The sequence below is a fragment of the Canis aureus genome, chromosome 35, assembly GCF_053574225.1.
Source record: "Canis aureus isolate CA01 chromosome 35, VMU_Caureus_v.1.0, whole genome shotgun sequence".
Lineage (NCBI taxonomy): Eukaryota > Metazoa > Chordata > Mammalia > Carnivora > Canidae > Canis > Canis aureus.
Window position 1 is genome coordinate 19103440 of NC_135645.1, and position 16607 is coordinate 19120046.

Sequence of the window (16607 nt, forward strand, 5' to 3'; positions counted from 1 at the left end):
TTATTATAATTTTAGGTCCGCTCAGTCTTTCTACTTCTTGAAGAATTTATAGTTCTATTTTTTATGAATTTGTTGATGATTTAGCTAAGTTTATGAATTTACTGACAAGCCTTTCTTTTATTCTCTTCTCTCCTTTCTTAGGACTCCAGTTGAATATACAGGATATTTTCATTCTATCTGCCATGTGTTATATGCCTGATTCTATGAATTCATCTTTTATTTCTATATTCATTTTATATTCTACATTTTGCACCTGCCAATTCCACTGTCTTAAGAGTTTGGTGAGTTAAACCTTTTTTTTTTTTCCCCCTTGTTTCTGCCACTTCATTCATGATGTCTTCACTCCTTGTTTGTTTGATGGTGTTTAGAAACTTAATGTGATTGACCTTAATCTGGAAATACTGGGGACTTAGCTTGGGAATGCTTTTCTTCAGTTTTTGTTTCTGCTGAGAGTCCAGGGGTAGTGTAGATCTAGGAGTATATGAGGCTTTTAGGATGTCCTCGTTTAAATTAGATGTCTCATCTTCAATTTCTTTACTCTTTTGCTGGCCCAAAGGTTAAGGTATAATTCAGTAGTATTAAAGGATGTTCCCTTGGAGCAATAGTGTTTTTCCCACATGCTTATCTCTCACATTCAACTCATAGTTTATTCCATCTGAGTGAGGAATAACAGATTTCTTCCACTTCCTGGAAGCAATGAATGCATTGAGAACTTGTAGCCATTATGTAGTTGACTTTTTGTAGGAGCATCTTTCAGAAAATTCAGTCTACCACGCTACCAGGTGTAGAACCCTCACACTCTTATGTGATGGTTGAACTAGTATAGAATTTTTGTGGCTCTTTGGAGATGCTCTGTCAATATTATCTAGCATTTATTTTTTTCTGATGAGAATTCTGCTAATGCAATTATTATTGTTTGGTGAGTAATTATCTATTTCTGGTAAAATTTTATTTTATTATGCCATTTTTAATGTAAGCTTTAAAAATTTCAGCCCAGTAATTGGATGTCCTTTTGCTTGAAGTCTCTTTTCTATCTCCCTTCCATCCTTCCTTCCCTTCTTCCTCTCTTCCTAATATCTTTAACCCCCTGCGCCATGTTCATAGTGAATATTCTATCACTTTCTTCAAATTTAATAACCTATTAATTCAAGAATATTATATCTGATTTATTAATTTTTATTTTTATTTATGTTTAAGATTTTATTTATTTATTCATGAGAGACACACAGAGAGAGGCAGAGACACAGGCAGAGAGAGAAGCAGGCTCCACACAAGAAGCCCAACATGGGACTCGATCCTGGGTCTCTAGGGTCACACCCTGGGCTGAAGGCAAGCGCCAAACTGCTGAGCCACTCGGGCTGCCCTGATTTATTCATTTTTAATTTCAGTGTCTGTGTTCTTAATTTCAAAAATGTTGATTTGTTTATTTTCATTTTTAGCTGCTCATGTTTCATAATATATATATATTTTGCCTTGGTTTGTTTGGTTATTATAGCATTATTAATTGTCATAGACTAGACTTTTACTTTGCACTATGTCTTCAATGAGATACTGTTTTTCTCTCTCTTTGCTCTTTTCTTTATTGGTTAGTAGTATTGTGGCTGCCACTATGTGGCTCATAAGTCCTCTTTCAGATAGGAATCTTAGATTAATAATTAAGAGGTTTTTGCTCTAAGGACTTTTGGAGAGTTTAACAGACCATGTAGGTTGTCCAGTGAGTTGCTTGGCTTAGGATGAGATTTTGAAGCTGTAACCTGCCTTCTCAAGTTGGTAGCTTTATGGAAGCTATACCCTCCTGCATTCAGTTGTCTATAGCAGTTTTCAACCAGCTTTCAGGCACCAGAAAGGCCAGTCCTGGCTCATTTCTAAGCAATAAACGTAGTTCAGGTTTTTCCCTCTTAGTTGGTCATTTTCATTCCCTGGCCACTTCTGTCTGCTTCTGGACTCAGAGCAACAAGGCCTGCAGCTTTAGGACTTCTCTCTCTTTGATGTTTCTCTTTCATTTTCTGTTCACAGAAATATCTTCTTAATTTCTATGAAAGCACTTAGATGCACTTAAAATTGAGTTAAATATATATTCTGGGCCATATATAAATAATGCTTATCTTAAGCATATTTTAATGCTTATTTTTATAATATATAACAATACTACTTTATTTTATTTTTTAAGATTTTATTTATTTGTTCATGAGAGACACACACAGGGAGAGGGGCAGATACACAAGCAGAGGGAGAAGTAGGCTCCATGCAGGGAGCCCGACGTGGGACTCGATCCCGGGTCTCCAGGATCACATCCTGGGCTGAAGGCAGGCGTTAAACCACTGAGTCACTGGGGCTGCCTAATAATACTACTTTAAAAATGATGAGACTCAATCGACTGTACTTGCTATGTTCAGGAATAAGTTTATTTATTTATTTTTTCAGGAATAAGTTTAAATTGCATATTACTTTTTTTTTTTAACTTGCAGAGTTTAACTTTTTCAAAGTAATTAAGTCCAGAGTTATCTTATTATACATATTTGGATAACTGTCCTTCACGAACTGTCTAAATGTTGCACTATGCTATAGTGAAAACAGCATAGATTTTATTGTCAGGCCAAAGTAGGCTCCCATCTCAGCTCCAATAACCAAGGGATTGAGAAAATTTCTAAACCGTATTTTCTTTCTAAAACCAAATCATTCCTTAAATATGAAGGAAGAATTAGATCAACATGCTCTCTAATTCTTATTCAACCTGATTTTATAAAAAGACACAAAGAACTTGACAGGCAGATCTTCATTTATTCACTTGTGATCTGTGGCAGGTATCACCAGTTACACTCAGGAGTTTCCACCTGAGCTGAGATCCAGCTGTGGAATTCTCAACAAAGAGCTCCTATCAATTGATAAAAGATGACTGCAGAAATCAATATGTGATTTTAGCTCTCCCTTTCATCTTTTTCTAATATGTTGCTTTTATTTATTGCTGATATGCATCTAGCAAATGAATGAACAGGTCCAAGGAAGTGTTAATATCTCATATGATTTAATTTTAGATGTGTCACTTTTCTTAAACACACTAGGATATAGAACCAGTCATTTTACAGAATAAATTCTATTTGAGTGGCAATAACTATCAACTGGTAGGAAAGGATATGGATAAAAATTCCTTGGCAGAATAATAGTGTAGCATAAAAGCACTTGGGATAGCATTTGCAAAATGTATTCTACAGACTGTGAGTGTAAGTTGCCAGAAAAGAAAAAAAAGAAGTTTTCATAAGAAAATAATTTTGTGATAAAATAGAAGTTTAGATTCAGTGAAGTTAAGGATATTTTTTTTTTCTTCTCACAAGAATTCCCGAGAAGGGGAAATAGTAAGCATTCTTTCCCAAAGGTAGTTGTCGATGGAACACTTTTTTTGTAGGGTTTTTATCGGCTTTCTAATAGATCTAAGGCTGGTATGCCCTGCTTCATTCTGCCAGCCAGCTTGCTTTCTGACTGCTGCGCATTCGCTGTTAATAGTTTCTATGTGTTCCATATCAGCTGTTAAGTATTTTGAAAATCATTTTCTATAGACTACATCTTAGAAAATGTCATTTGAAAGGTTGTGTCATTGACAAGGCAAAAGTTATATGAAATTGGGGACATTTATTATATTTGTTTTTGTTTCAGACCTTTTTATTTTATGCAAAATAAATTTTACTTAATATGTTGATTGCTATGGGATACATAAAGTGCTAGTCTAAGCCTTGTATTTATAAAAACACATTCAACTGAAACACAACTAATTCATGTCCAAGGTAGAAATTTGGGAAAACAGATAAACAAGAAGGAAAAAAAAAAAGTATAAATATATTAAAAAAAAAATCAATCTGGGATATTTCCCCCAGTCCTTCTGTTAAGTGCAATGAAAAATACTGAATATTATGTATAAAACAAACATAAGAAGACTCAAAACGTGGAAGGAGCAAGGCAGACTAGTTAGGAATCTTTAGACACAAGAAACCACACAGTGGTGACTTCCTTGTATTTTCTTTTTACCTCCTACATCCCAAACTGGGACTTGAGGAAGCTAAAAACCTACAAAACACTGAGGGCAGAAACATAATGAAAGAATAGCCGAAAAAGCCATTTCTTCTTTTTAATCACTCAAAATACTTCACTCTCATAACTTTTTTCTCTAAAGAATACTTCTCTTTTAAAATTCATCAGTGATTTCTAAACGAACTCTTAAATAGTTCATTTATTATTTTCCCTTTGCTGCTGTAAATGCATCAAATTATCACAAAATTAGTGGCTTAAAACAACATAAAGTCACTATGCTACAGTCCTTAGGTCACAGTCTGAGATGGATTGGTGCGGCAACATTCTTTTCTGTGGACGAGAATCCATTTCCTGGCATTTTCCAGCTTTTAGAGATCATGAGTATTCTGTGGTTTATCTCTATCACCTCTGTCTCCCTCCTCACATCTTTTTTGACTCTGACCTTTCTACCTCCCTCTTATAAAGACACATGTATTTGCCTTGACTTTACCCTGATAACAATAAAGGAAAATCCCTCCATCTTGAGATCCTTAATCACACTTGGAAAGTCCCTGGCCTTCCATGTAAGACATCTTCATTGTTTCTGAGGATTTGTACCTGGACATATTTTTCAATGTTCCAGGACCATTTTCTTTTGTGTAGCAATTATGGTATCAACTTTCCTTGGATTCTGTGACACTATACCACTCTGTTTTATATTTATTTAAAAATTTTTAAAAATTTATTTATTTTTTTATTTTTCTAAAGATTTTATTTATCTATTCATGAGAGACACAGAGACAGAGAGAGAGAGAGAGAGAGAGGCAGAGACACAGGCAGAGGGAGGAGCAGGATCCATGCAGGGAGCCCGACGTGGGGCTCAATCCCGGGTCTCCAGGATCACACCCTGGGCCGAAGGCAGGTGCTAAACTGCTGAGCCACCGGGGCAGCCATATTTCTTTCTTTCTTTCTTTCTTTCTTTCTTTCTTTCTTTCTTTCTTTCTTTCTTTCTCTCTTTCTTTCTTTCTCTTTCTTTCTTTCTTTCTTTCTTCTTCTTCTTCTTCTTCTTCTTCTTCTTTCTTTCTCTTTCTTTCTTTCTTTCTTTCTTTCTTTCTTTCTTTCTTTCTTTCTTCTTCTTTTTTTTGATGTTATTTATTTATTCATGAGAGACAGAGAAAGAGAGAGAGAGAGAGGCAGAGACACAGGCAGAGGGAGAAGCAGGCTCCACGGGAAGAGCCCAATGCAGGACTGGATCCAGGGATCCAGAGATCCAGGATCACACCCTGAGCCAAAGGCAGATGCTCAACCGCTGAGCTACCCAGGCGTCCCTGTTTTAGATTTCTTAAACAGCTGGCCATTTCATCTCAATTTTCTTTTCAATATTTTTATTTTCTACTCTTTCCTTAATTATTTGGGTTTCTCAGGTTCTTTTCTCACCTCTTTTCTCCTCCTGAGCGACAGAGCTCATTCTCTATGTGAATCCTATAGATCTCTTTCATACTTCTGACCCTGAGATTGAATTTCACACAAATGACCTAAAGACATTTCAAATACAGCATATCCTAAACTGAAATAATTTTTTGCACCATCAGAAGTGAACCATTTTGCACCATTCAGTTTATGCCACTTCCATGCACCCTTTGCCTAAGTCAAGTCCATCCTTCCTCACTTCCCCAAGTCATTGAATCCACATATCACATTAAATCTCTACAATCTCTACAATTTCTCCATATGCACAGCCACTCCCCAGTCTAGGCCACAGTGTCTTTTTCTTAGATTTTGGCAACAGACTTCCAAATGGTTTTACATCTAGGCTTGTTTCCTTTGAATCCATTCTTTACATTGCAGTCAGGCTAATAGTCACTCAAGCAGCTGTAGTCCTCATTTGTAAATGACAAATCTAATCCTATCCCATTCCTATTTAAAATCTTCCAGTGGAGGGTATTATGCTGAGTGAAGTAAGTCAGTCGGAGAAGGACAAACATTATATGTTCTCATTCATTTGGGGAATATAAATAATAGTGAAAGGGAAAATAAGGGAAGGGAGAAGAAATGTGTGGGAAATATCAGAAAGGGAGACAGAACGTAAAGACTGCTAACTCTGGGAAACGAACTAGGGGTGGTAGAAGGGGAGGAGGGCGGGGGGTGGGAGTGAATGGGTGACGGGCACTGGGTGTTATTCTGTATGTTAGTAAATTGAACACCAATAAAAAAAAAAAAATAAATAAATAAATAAATAAATAAAATCTTCCAGTGGGGGCACCTGGTGGCTCAGTGGTTGAGCATCTTGCCTTTGACTCAGGTGGTGATCCTGGGGTCCTGGGATGGAGTTCCGCATCAGGCTCCCCACAGGGAGCCTGCTTCTCCCTCTGCCTATGTCTCTGCCTCCCTCTGTGTGTCTCTCATGAATTAATAAAGAAAATCTTTAAAAAAAAATCTTCCAGTGACTTAACTGGTGTTAGAATAAAGAGGAAACCACTGGCTCAGCTTTGTGTGTAGTCTCCTGTATATTGAGGAACTGGCTTCCTCTCTACTCTCATCTCCTATATTTTTACATGCTCCAATGTTTCCCTTTCTCTGTCTCTTTCTCCATCTCTATCTTCATCTCTATCATCTATCTCTCCTCCTGGCTCTCATATATGGTGTTTATGCTATTTCTTCCATCTAGAACATTTTTGTTTCACTTGTCACCTGTCTGTTACTCGTTTTTCAGATTTCTTTCTAACTCCTCCAGGAAGCCTTTTCTGGACAGGAGCTCAGGTTAAATGTATAAATGTATCTTCTTAAAGACTCCAATACCACTCTATATACTTTGTTTCAAATTACCCTCCTGCCCCTTTATAATTACCTACCAGCCCTAGGCTGTGAACCTTGTGAGGATAGGCATAGAGCTTATATAATAGGTATTCATTAATTTTCTGATGAAAGAAGAAATAAGAAATTATAATATTTTATGAATACCAACTGAGTGTGAAGAATTGTAAATTTTATTTTATTTGAAAAATACAAACATCCTACTGGTGTAAATATCATGTTTTCTTAACAAGAGGGGGAGAGAAAAAGAATCAAGATAATTTTTTTCAAGATAATTTTTAATATCCATCAATGATATGTTTGAATTATAATAAATTAACAAAAATTAATAATAAAATTGGTTATGTAAACAAAATCCCACATTATTTTTGGAATGAACAAACAGCATTTTGAATTGCTGACTCTGTATTTGTGACTACCTATAAACTGGGAATGAGACGCTTACAGAACTTAATCTTGACCAAGTACCATAAAATTAGGGCTATTAAAACAATATACCACAGATTTTTTTAATGACAATAATTACAAAAGGTTTAGGTTCAAATTTTGATTCTTCACATCAATAGCAACCTTCTTCTTTAAGTCTTAAACAAGTCTTAAATTGGACTATTAAGTTTTATGAACTAAATACAAGAGTTTTAAATTGTCTGAAAATAGTCTGTATGTTAAAATTGCTAAGCTCTGAACATCTGTGTTTTTTGGTGCCCCATTTTCTTTGATTTGGATGAGGAGATATTAAATTCTTCTTAACTCAAAACAAGAAGCTATAAGAAATATGCTTCAGTATAAAAACCGTTCAAAAACGATAATCATTCCTAAAACTCTGTTCTGCAGAAGATTTATTCACTTGCTTTCTCTAATCATAGATTTTTTTTTCTACTTTGTCACAGAGTAAGATTGTTTCCTTGAGGCAAGAAAGAAAAGCAGAGATCCTGACAAATAAGAGGTAGCCTCAGGGGAAAGCAGCTACCGTCAACACTTAGAACTTCTTCCCTGAACTCAATGAGAACCTTTGAAAGTAAACATCGGAAGGCAAAAAAAAAAAAAAAAAAAAAAAAAAAGATGGTGTGAGTTACTGGCTTTTTATCACATAGTTTAACATTAAATCTTTTTATTATGTGGTCATTTAATACATATTTCATATATGCTAAGTAAATGTTATTAGTAATACTGCTTCATGATGAAGATTATTCAGTTTTCAGATTTGATTTATAAATACTCAAACCAGAGTTGTTTGAGTTGGAGAAAGTCAAGGATAACACAAATTAACTGTAGGTGAAAGTAAGACGGAGCTATAGAAAGAAATCCAGGATACGAAGGTGCTTTAAAATAAAAGAAATAATAAAGGCCAACTTAGTGATATAAAGGAAAATACATTTTTGTTTTAATCAATATTTGTGTTACCAGTCTGAAGCAAGTAATTTACATTTCTAAAAATCAGTTTACTCATCTGCAAAATGGTTTCTGCCTAGGGGATCAGTGAAGATAACAAATGCCTATTTCAGTGGGTGTTGCATTTTTCTGACATATTCTGAGTCAGAAAATCAAGAGAGAAGAAATAGGGGTGGGGTTTCTCTGAGAGGGAGTAAACATTTGCTAGATTCCAGTGATGATGATCCCAGAGCATTAGTTCTCACATGTTTGTTTTTAGCAGCTGTGAGAAAACAATGAAATTAGTTTTGGCCCATATTAGGAAATGTGTATAATCCTGAGTCTGTCTACAGCTCAACTCAAAATCTGGAAAACTGGGTCTGTGATTATCGTACATGTAAACAGGTGTTGGAAGGGGGGATAAAAAGAGTTACAAAAAAAAAAAACAAAAACAAAAACAAACAAACAAAAAAGAGTTACTTATCTGGAGGGATAGTAAATAGAAAATAAATGCTTAGAGATGCCTGAGATGTTAAAAAAATGATAAAAACATTAAAGCAGGCTCCATTTGATGATATTTTAGTTAAATATCAAAGTCTTTTTGTAGATTGAAATGCTCAGGACAAATCTCTTTAAAATGTCATGGATGACAGCTTTGTAAAACTGTGTGAACCCATCATCCTCACGAAATGTTAAACATTGATGGTTCTAAAGAAAGTAAATGCAATTCTTTTGAATTTAATAAGAAATTTTGGTAGTGGTTTTTTAACTGAATGCATCACCACATTGAGGTAAAAAAATTCTTAAAGTGAAAGGAAATAAAGAATTATGCCTCTTTATCTCTTAAAAGAAAATGAACTGGTAAATTAAGAAGGATGTAAAAGATGAATGAAGAGTTAGATATTTTATTGTGATCAGAAATATTGAAAAGGATTGAGGATTCAACCAAGGGAGGGGAGGTGTGGATACTGACATTTTTCTCAGGCTATCTTTTGCTGTTGTCAAACATGAGTGATTATGTGATCCATACATGGCATCTATAAAACACACTATGACCTAAGATCATAGAAGTAGAACAAGAAAATGTTTTCAGATTTTTATTATTATAGTTGGACCACTTGAACTTGATATTCCTCTGGGATTTTCTCCCTTTTTCTGATTGTGTTGGATACCTTGGATTTTGCTCCGTGAAATTTTAGCATCCTTTTTCTCTTGTCCTCTTTAAGAATAGTCTTAGCGATGTTTTCAAATCACATGAATCAAGGGCCTTGAATAAAATCTATCTCATACCTTCTCTGATCCTGTTTCCTATTTCCTTGCACACTTCTGTCCATTTCAGAAAGTAAATGGAGTTTCCACTTTTCATTGCTGCTCTTCCAGTATGACTTTTAAGGACATTAAAATAATCCTTTCTATTTTACTAAAAGTGATCTTGCCCTTCTCCTCCCTTTTCTCAGTTATTCAACAAACACCTCTGAATCATTAAGGTTTGTTGTGTGTTGGTCTTATTTTGGGAAATAGCCTTACTTTTGAAAATGGTGAAAATCCTGACCCTTTAAGGGAACAAGGAATATGGCTTCCAGGCTAGAAGGACACTGAGTTATTCAGCATCATAACAATTTCTTACTTCTTAATATACTGCAGTTAATTAAATCATCAACTAGACACATCCTGTTTATTGCTCTTTTGGATTAAAATAAATTAAAGTAGAAAGGAAACACAACTTAATTGGCCTTAGAAAACTTGTTATACTGTTACTACAACAGTTTTCTTGGAATTTAGTAATCATAATTATGCAAATCTTAATTAGGTAATTATTGTTGTGCAGTTTTTCTTGACTTAAGGGGGAAAAATTCATTGGTACAATCAGCCATATCATGCCATGTCAGAAACTTTAAATCAGAATATTTTTTAGAATAAGCCGTAGAGTGCTTTATTATTTACTGGGGTATAATTTCCTAAGCAACAAACAGAGGAAAAGCCTGAAAATACTCCTTGCTTCAGTATCTGTTCTCCTTTGTAGTTGCCAAAGTGTTGGTCTGATTTGTCAGAATAAGACTGATGGAAGAAAGACAAGTCATCAGGCATGGGTGATTTTTCATCAAGGTAGACACCAGATAAAAGAGACTCATGGCTTCTTGGTTCTTTCAAGAGTAACTTTTGAATAAAATTTGAATAAATTTTTGTCTTAGCCCATCAGAGATTCAGTTCAGCTATTTCCCTTCTAATTAAGTGTTTCTGCCATAACACATTATTATATGCGTTCCTGGAAATTTGCATATTCTGCAAAATAGAAGAATGCACATTTTGAGAAAACTTGAGTTGATTAACATAAGAATTTGTAACCAAAATGCTAACAAAACAGTGATAAATGTTTCAGGAGATATGTCAGTAAGCCAGAAAGGCAGCTCACTGTGGACAGAGGCTACCTGAGGGGACAGAGTAGAATGACCGATGGCATCTAGACAGGAGAATGCCATGGATCTCTGAGCCTGTACAGCTTTTGCTGAGATGGCCACAGAGGAAGAACGTCTTGCTTCGAATCTGAACTTTGCAAAGCCAGAATGCTCCCTGTTGGGAGGATGTATGGGTTTAGGGATCATTTACATTATTTTACAAATAACACTATAGGCATACCATGTTTTATTGGGCTTTATTATCATTCCCAGATGCTATGTTTTTACAAATTGAAGGTTTTTGGCAATCCTGAGTCTCTCTGCACCATGTTTTCTAACCTCATTTACTCATTTCGTGTCTCAGTGCCACATTTTGATAATTCTTATAATATTTCAAACTTTTTCTTATTATTGTTTGTTATGATTATCTCTGTTCAGTGATTAGGTTTCACTGAAAGCTCGGATGATGACTAGCACTTTTTAGCAATAAAGTGTTTTTTAACTAAGGTATACACATTGAGTTTTCAAATTTTAATTTTTTTTTTTAAGATAGAGAGAATGCACAAATGGGGGGAAAGGCAGAGGGGGAAGGAGAAGAGAGAGAGCATCTCAAGCCGACTCCCCACTGAGCTTGATTCCTGCTATGAGGTTAAGTCCCACAAAGATGAGATTATGACCTGAGTGAAATAAAGAGTCTAAAACCAAATTAGCCACCTAGGTGCCTATTAGGTTTTGTTTTTTGTTTTTTTGTTTTTAGACATAATGCTATGGCACACTTAATAGACTATAGTACAGTGTAAACATAACTTTTATATACACTGGGAAACCTAAAAATTCATTTGACTCACTTTATTATGATATTTGCTTTATTGTGATCATCTGGGACGGAATCCATGATATATCAGAGGATGCTAATAATGAATCCACTTTATGTTCTCTCGGTTCCTTTGTCAATGAGTTAAAGAGATCTATTTGCAAGTTCTTTCTAACTCAGTTTTTTTCTTTTTTTAAATTTTGAAAATTGCATTTTGACTACTTCGGAGGTTTCACCAAGATGTTCAAGTAAGTGCACTTCTCTTCTCAGAGCTAAACTGCAGAACTTGAAAATAAACATTTTTTCTTCGTTCCTGAATCAAATCCCAAGTGGCAGTAGAACTTTACCTTCACTTACTCTTTGTTTCTCTTTTTCCCTTGATTCTATGCTTTTGTTTTTATGTATTGTTCTGGTTCTCAAATGATTCAGGTTATTCTTAATTTTCCAACAATGTTTGTGAAATCAGTGTTATAGGCCTATTTGGTGATCTTTTTCAGGTACAGACCTATTCTTTTGGGTGAGAGATGACAGAAAAGTGTGTTTGGTTTGCTTGTTTATTCAAGAATACATCAACTTTCCACTGCAAAGGTTAAGATTTCTTTTTGAGATTTAGATTTGTGAGGTTTTGTTCTCTGTGCTTATTTTAGTTCATGACTGAAGCTACAAGCTGTGCGTCTATGTGTTCATAATTGCGGAAACCTATTACCCTCATTTTGTGTTTGATATATTTTCTTACCTCTGGAGAAATAAATAAATTGGATATAAAGTATCTTAAAATAAGGTATGTTTTGTTTGGTTTTTGGAAGCTAATAAGGTTTGCATAGGTCTAACATAAGGGAGTGTAAAAATCCCTAGAAAATAAAGAAACTAAATAATACTAATACTTTAGATATGGCACCCTAAAAAACCCCACAACAACCCACTTTTCACAGAAAATGCCAGCTCAAATGCACTTTAAAAAACAACAAACATAAGAATACCAGTTTCCATAATTAAAGAGAATTCTTGGACAATTCAGACTAGTGTGACTATTTTCTTTTTAAGATTTTATTTATTTATTTGAGAGAGCACGCACGTGCCCATACTCAAGCTGTAGGGAGGGGTAGAGGGAGAAGCAGACTCTGCCTAACAGGGATCCTGGCTAGCTGGCTCAGTCAGTAGAGCATGAGACTTGATCTCTGGGGTATGGGTTCAAGGATTCTGATGCAATTGTAAGACTTGATCCCAGGACTCAGAGACCAAGACCTGAGAGATGCTTAAGACTAAGCCACCCAGGCACCCCCTATTGTGACAATTTAGGTTGAAAAACAGTTGTCTTTTCTCTGATTTTATCTGTGTGAATTTTTTTGTAGATTCCTGTCTAAATATACTTCTTATATGCTTCCTAAACTTCTAATATACTAAGCAGATAAATAACATTATTCCTAGAAAATTTGAGGATTTTAAAAAAATGTGTTCTATTAAATAATAATCTTGATAATTTTTTTGAAAATAATTATCTGCATTAGATAGCTGAAATATAATTTTTAGGATATTTAGTTAAATTTATGTATTTATTTTAATTGGTAAATAATTGACATACGATATTATATTGCCTTCAGGTGTACAACATAGTGATTCAAGATTCATATACATCGTGAAATGGTCACCACAAGTCTAGTTATCATTTGTCAATATACAAAGTTAATACAATATTAACTATATTCCACATGCTATACATTACATTCCTTTGAGTTATTGATTTTACTTCCCATCCCTCTGGCAACCACTAATCTGTGTTCTGCATCTGAGTCTAGGTTCTATTTTGTGGTGTTTATTTTGTTTTTTAGATTCCACATGTAAATGAAATTATATGGTATTTGCCTTTCTCTGACTTACTACTTCACATAGCATAATATCCTCAAAGTCCATCCATGTTATCACAATGGCAAGATTTCAATCTTTTTTTATGGCTCAGTTGTATTCTGTTATATATTTATACTACATCTTTATCCATTCATCTGTTGATGGACACTTATGTTGCTTCTATGTCTTGGCTACTATACATAATGCACATAGAGGTGCATATTTCTTTTCAAATTATGTTTTCATTTTCTTCAGATAGATACTCCATAGTATAATTGCTGGGTCGAGACAGTTATATTTTAAAATTTTTGAAGAACTTTTATACGGTTTTTTTTTTTTTTTTTTTTTTTTTTAGTGGTTTACCAGTTTATATTCCCACCAACAGTGGTGGGAACACCAACAGGGCTTTAGGGTTACTTTTTCTTGATATCCTTGCCAACATTTGTTATTTCTCACTTTTTTGATTTGTTGATGGCTTTGCTTGCTGTACAGAAGCTTTTTAGTTTAATGTAGTACTACTTGCTTATTTTTGCTTTTGTTTCCCTTGTGTTTAGAATCAGATAAAAAACCAAAACCAAAGCCAAAACCAAAACACCAAGACTGATGTCAAGAAGCTTACCACCTGCACTTCTAGGAGTTTTATGGATTCAGGTCTTTCACATATTTAATCCATTTTGAGATCATTTTTGTATATATTGTAAAACAGTGGTCTAGTTCCATTCTTTTGCATGTAGCTGTTCAGTTTTCCCAACACTATTTATCAAAGAGACTGTTCTTTCCTCATTGTATATTCTTGCTTCCTTTTGTGTTACTTAATTGACCATATATGTGTGGCTTTATTTCTGGGCACTTTATTCTGTTCATTGATCTGTGTGTGTGTGTGTGTGTGTGTGTGTGTGTGTTTATGCCAATATCATATTGTTTAGATTACTATAGCTTGTAGTATAGTTTGAAATCAAGGAGTGTGATACTTCTGACTTTGTTCTTTTTCTCAAGATTGTGTTGGCTATTTGAGGTCTTTTGTGGTTCCATACAAATTTTAGAATTATTTGTTCTAGCTCTGTGAAAAATAACATTGGAATGTTGATAGACATTGCACTGAATCTGTAGATTGCTTTGAATACTATGGACATTTTAACAATATTAATTCCTCTAATCCATGAGCACAGAATATCTTTCCAATTATTTGTCTTCAGTTTATTTCATCAATGTTTTATAGTTTTTAGAGTACAGATATTTCACCTCCTTGGTTTATTGTTAAGTATTTTATTCATTTTGATGCAAGTGTAAATGAGATTGTTTGGTTAATTTCTATGAGTTCATTGTTAGCATATAGATATGATTATTGTTTTAAAAGGTGTTTTTGCTGGCATCTGTGAGTTTTCTGTATATAAAATCATGCAAACAGTTTTACTTCTCCCTTTTCAATTTAGATGCCTTCTATTTTCTTAATTTTCTTGCCTCATTGCTCCAACTAAGACTTTCAAGGATGTTGACTCATCCTTGTAACTCTGGAATAAATCCCATTTGATCATGGTATACAGTTTCTTTAACATATTGTTGAATTTGGTGTGCTGATATTTTGTTGAGGATTTTGCACCTAGTCCATTAGGAATATTGGCCCATAAGAGTGTGTGTTTGTCTGTGTGTCTGTGCACACGCATGTGTGTGTATGGTGTCCTTGACTTGTTTTGATATGAGGGTATTTTTGATCTCAAAAAATGAGTTTGGAAGCATTCCATCCTTAATAGTATTTTGGAAGAATTTGAGAAGGATAGGTATTAAATCTTTGAATGTTTGGTAGAATTCACCAATGAAAGTAAGGCCTCGAACTTTTATTATTGGGAGATTTTTGATTACTGATTAAATTGCCTTAATTGGTCTATTCAAATTATGTATTTCTTCATGATTTAGTCTTGAAAGATTGTAAATTTCTAGGAATTATCCATTTCTTCTAGGTTGTTGGTATATAATTGTTCTAATTTGTGTCTATGATTCTTTGTATTTTGTGGTATTAGCTTCTCTTTCATTTTTCATTTTTTAGAGTTTTCACTCTTTCATTGTTGAATCTAGCTAAAGATTTGTCAATTTTGTTTATCTTTCCAAAGAACCATCTCTTAGTTTTAGTGATCTTTTTTATTGTCTTTTTAGCCGTCATTTCATTTATTTATACTCTTGCCTTTATTCTTTTCTTCCTTCTAATAACTTTGGGCTTTGTTTTTCTTTTTCTAGTTCCATTAGATACAAAGTTAGATTTTTTTTTAACTGATCCAGTCAATTAAAGTGAAATTTTATTGAGACTCCAGGACATAGTGCTCAGTGTATTTTTCCATTCAGTTATTGTATTCTTCAGCTCTGTGACTTCTGTTTGGTATTTTCTTATACTTTCTATCTCTTTGTTGATGTTCTCACTTTGCTCGTCCATTCTTCTCTCAAGTTCAGTGGGCATCTTTATGACCATTACTTTGAATTCCTTATCAGGTAAATTACTTCTCTCCATAGCATTAAGGTCTTTTTCTGAGGTTTTATCTTGCTTTCATTTGGAATGTTTCTGTTTCTTCATTTTGTCTGACAGTCTGTGTTTGTGTCTATGCGTTAGGTGAAACGGTCACCTCTCTGAGTCTTAAAGGAATGACTTTGTGTAGGTGATGAACTTTCAACCTTATCCTAGCTTCTTGTTGTCTCTTGAACCTTTGTGATTGTCTAAACAGTCTTATTTATTCTTGATATGTCCCCATTATTGAGGGTGTGCTAAGACCTGTCAGTGTTCCAAGGGCAGAAATTTCATTTAGTACCTAGTTTCAGGCTGATTGGAAGCCAGACCCTCAAGCAGTAGCTTTTAAAGAATATACATATGTACATCTGTAAGTCATAAGGCATGAGGCCTCACTGGCCTCTAGACAAACAGTTTTGGAGATGTCCCCTGGATGATAGGTGCAAAAAAAAAATAGGGGCTCCAGATGAGTGTATAAACTCCTTTCTGGGAAATCTTGTTGAGCTGTAGTTAGGCCAAGGTGGTACAGAAGGATAATGTCTCCTTGCTTATATTCTCTGGAAGCATGTTGTTATCAGCTAGATGTGTGGGAAATCTGAAGAATGACCCTCAGGCTGATGCACCAGGCTTCACTCCAGGCTAAGTGAATAAGACTTTTTCAAAGGATGACAAAGGTTGTGTTTCAGTCTGCCCTCTGTGTAGTGCCTTAGGGGGCTGGCCTGCCAAGAACAGTCTTACCGATTGTTACATTCCCATGGAGATCAGGAACACCAGGTTCCAGATGACCAAATGTCACTACCTGTGTGGATTGCTCACACCCATTGACTTTAGTTAGGCAACTGCAAAGTGTAGGACGTGGGGCACATTTACC

The 16607-nt window shown here is 34.7% G+C and overlaps 1 long non-coding RNA gene across 1 annotated transcript in view; it reads left to right on the forward strand.

Annotated features, from left to right (window-relative positions):
- Positions 1–7871, forward strand: part of LOC144305306 (uncharacterized) — a 176579-nt gene extending 168708 nt beyond the window's left edge. Inside the window, exons 5-6 of the long non-coding RNA XR_013372361.1 lie at positions 142–281; positions 7707–7871. This is a non-coding gene — a long non-coding RNA (uncharacterized LOC144305306). The remainder of the gene's footprint in view (positions 1–141; positions 282–7706) is intronic.
- The last annotated feature ends 8736 nt before the right edge of the window (positions 7872–16607 follow it).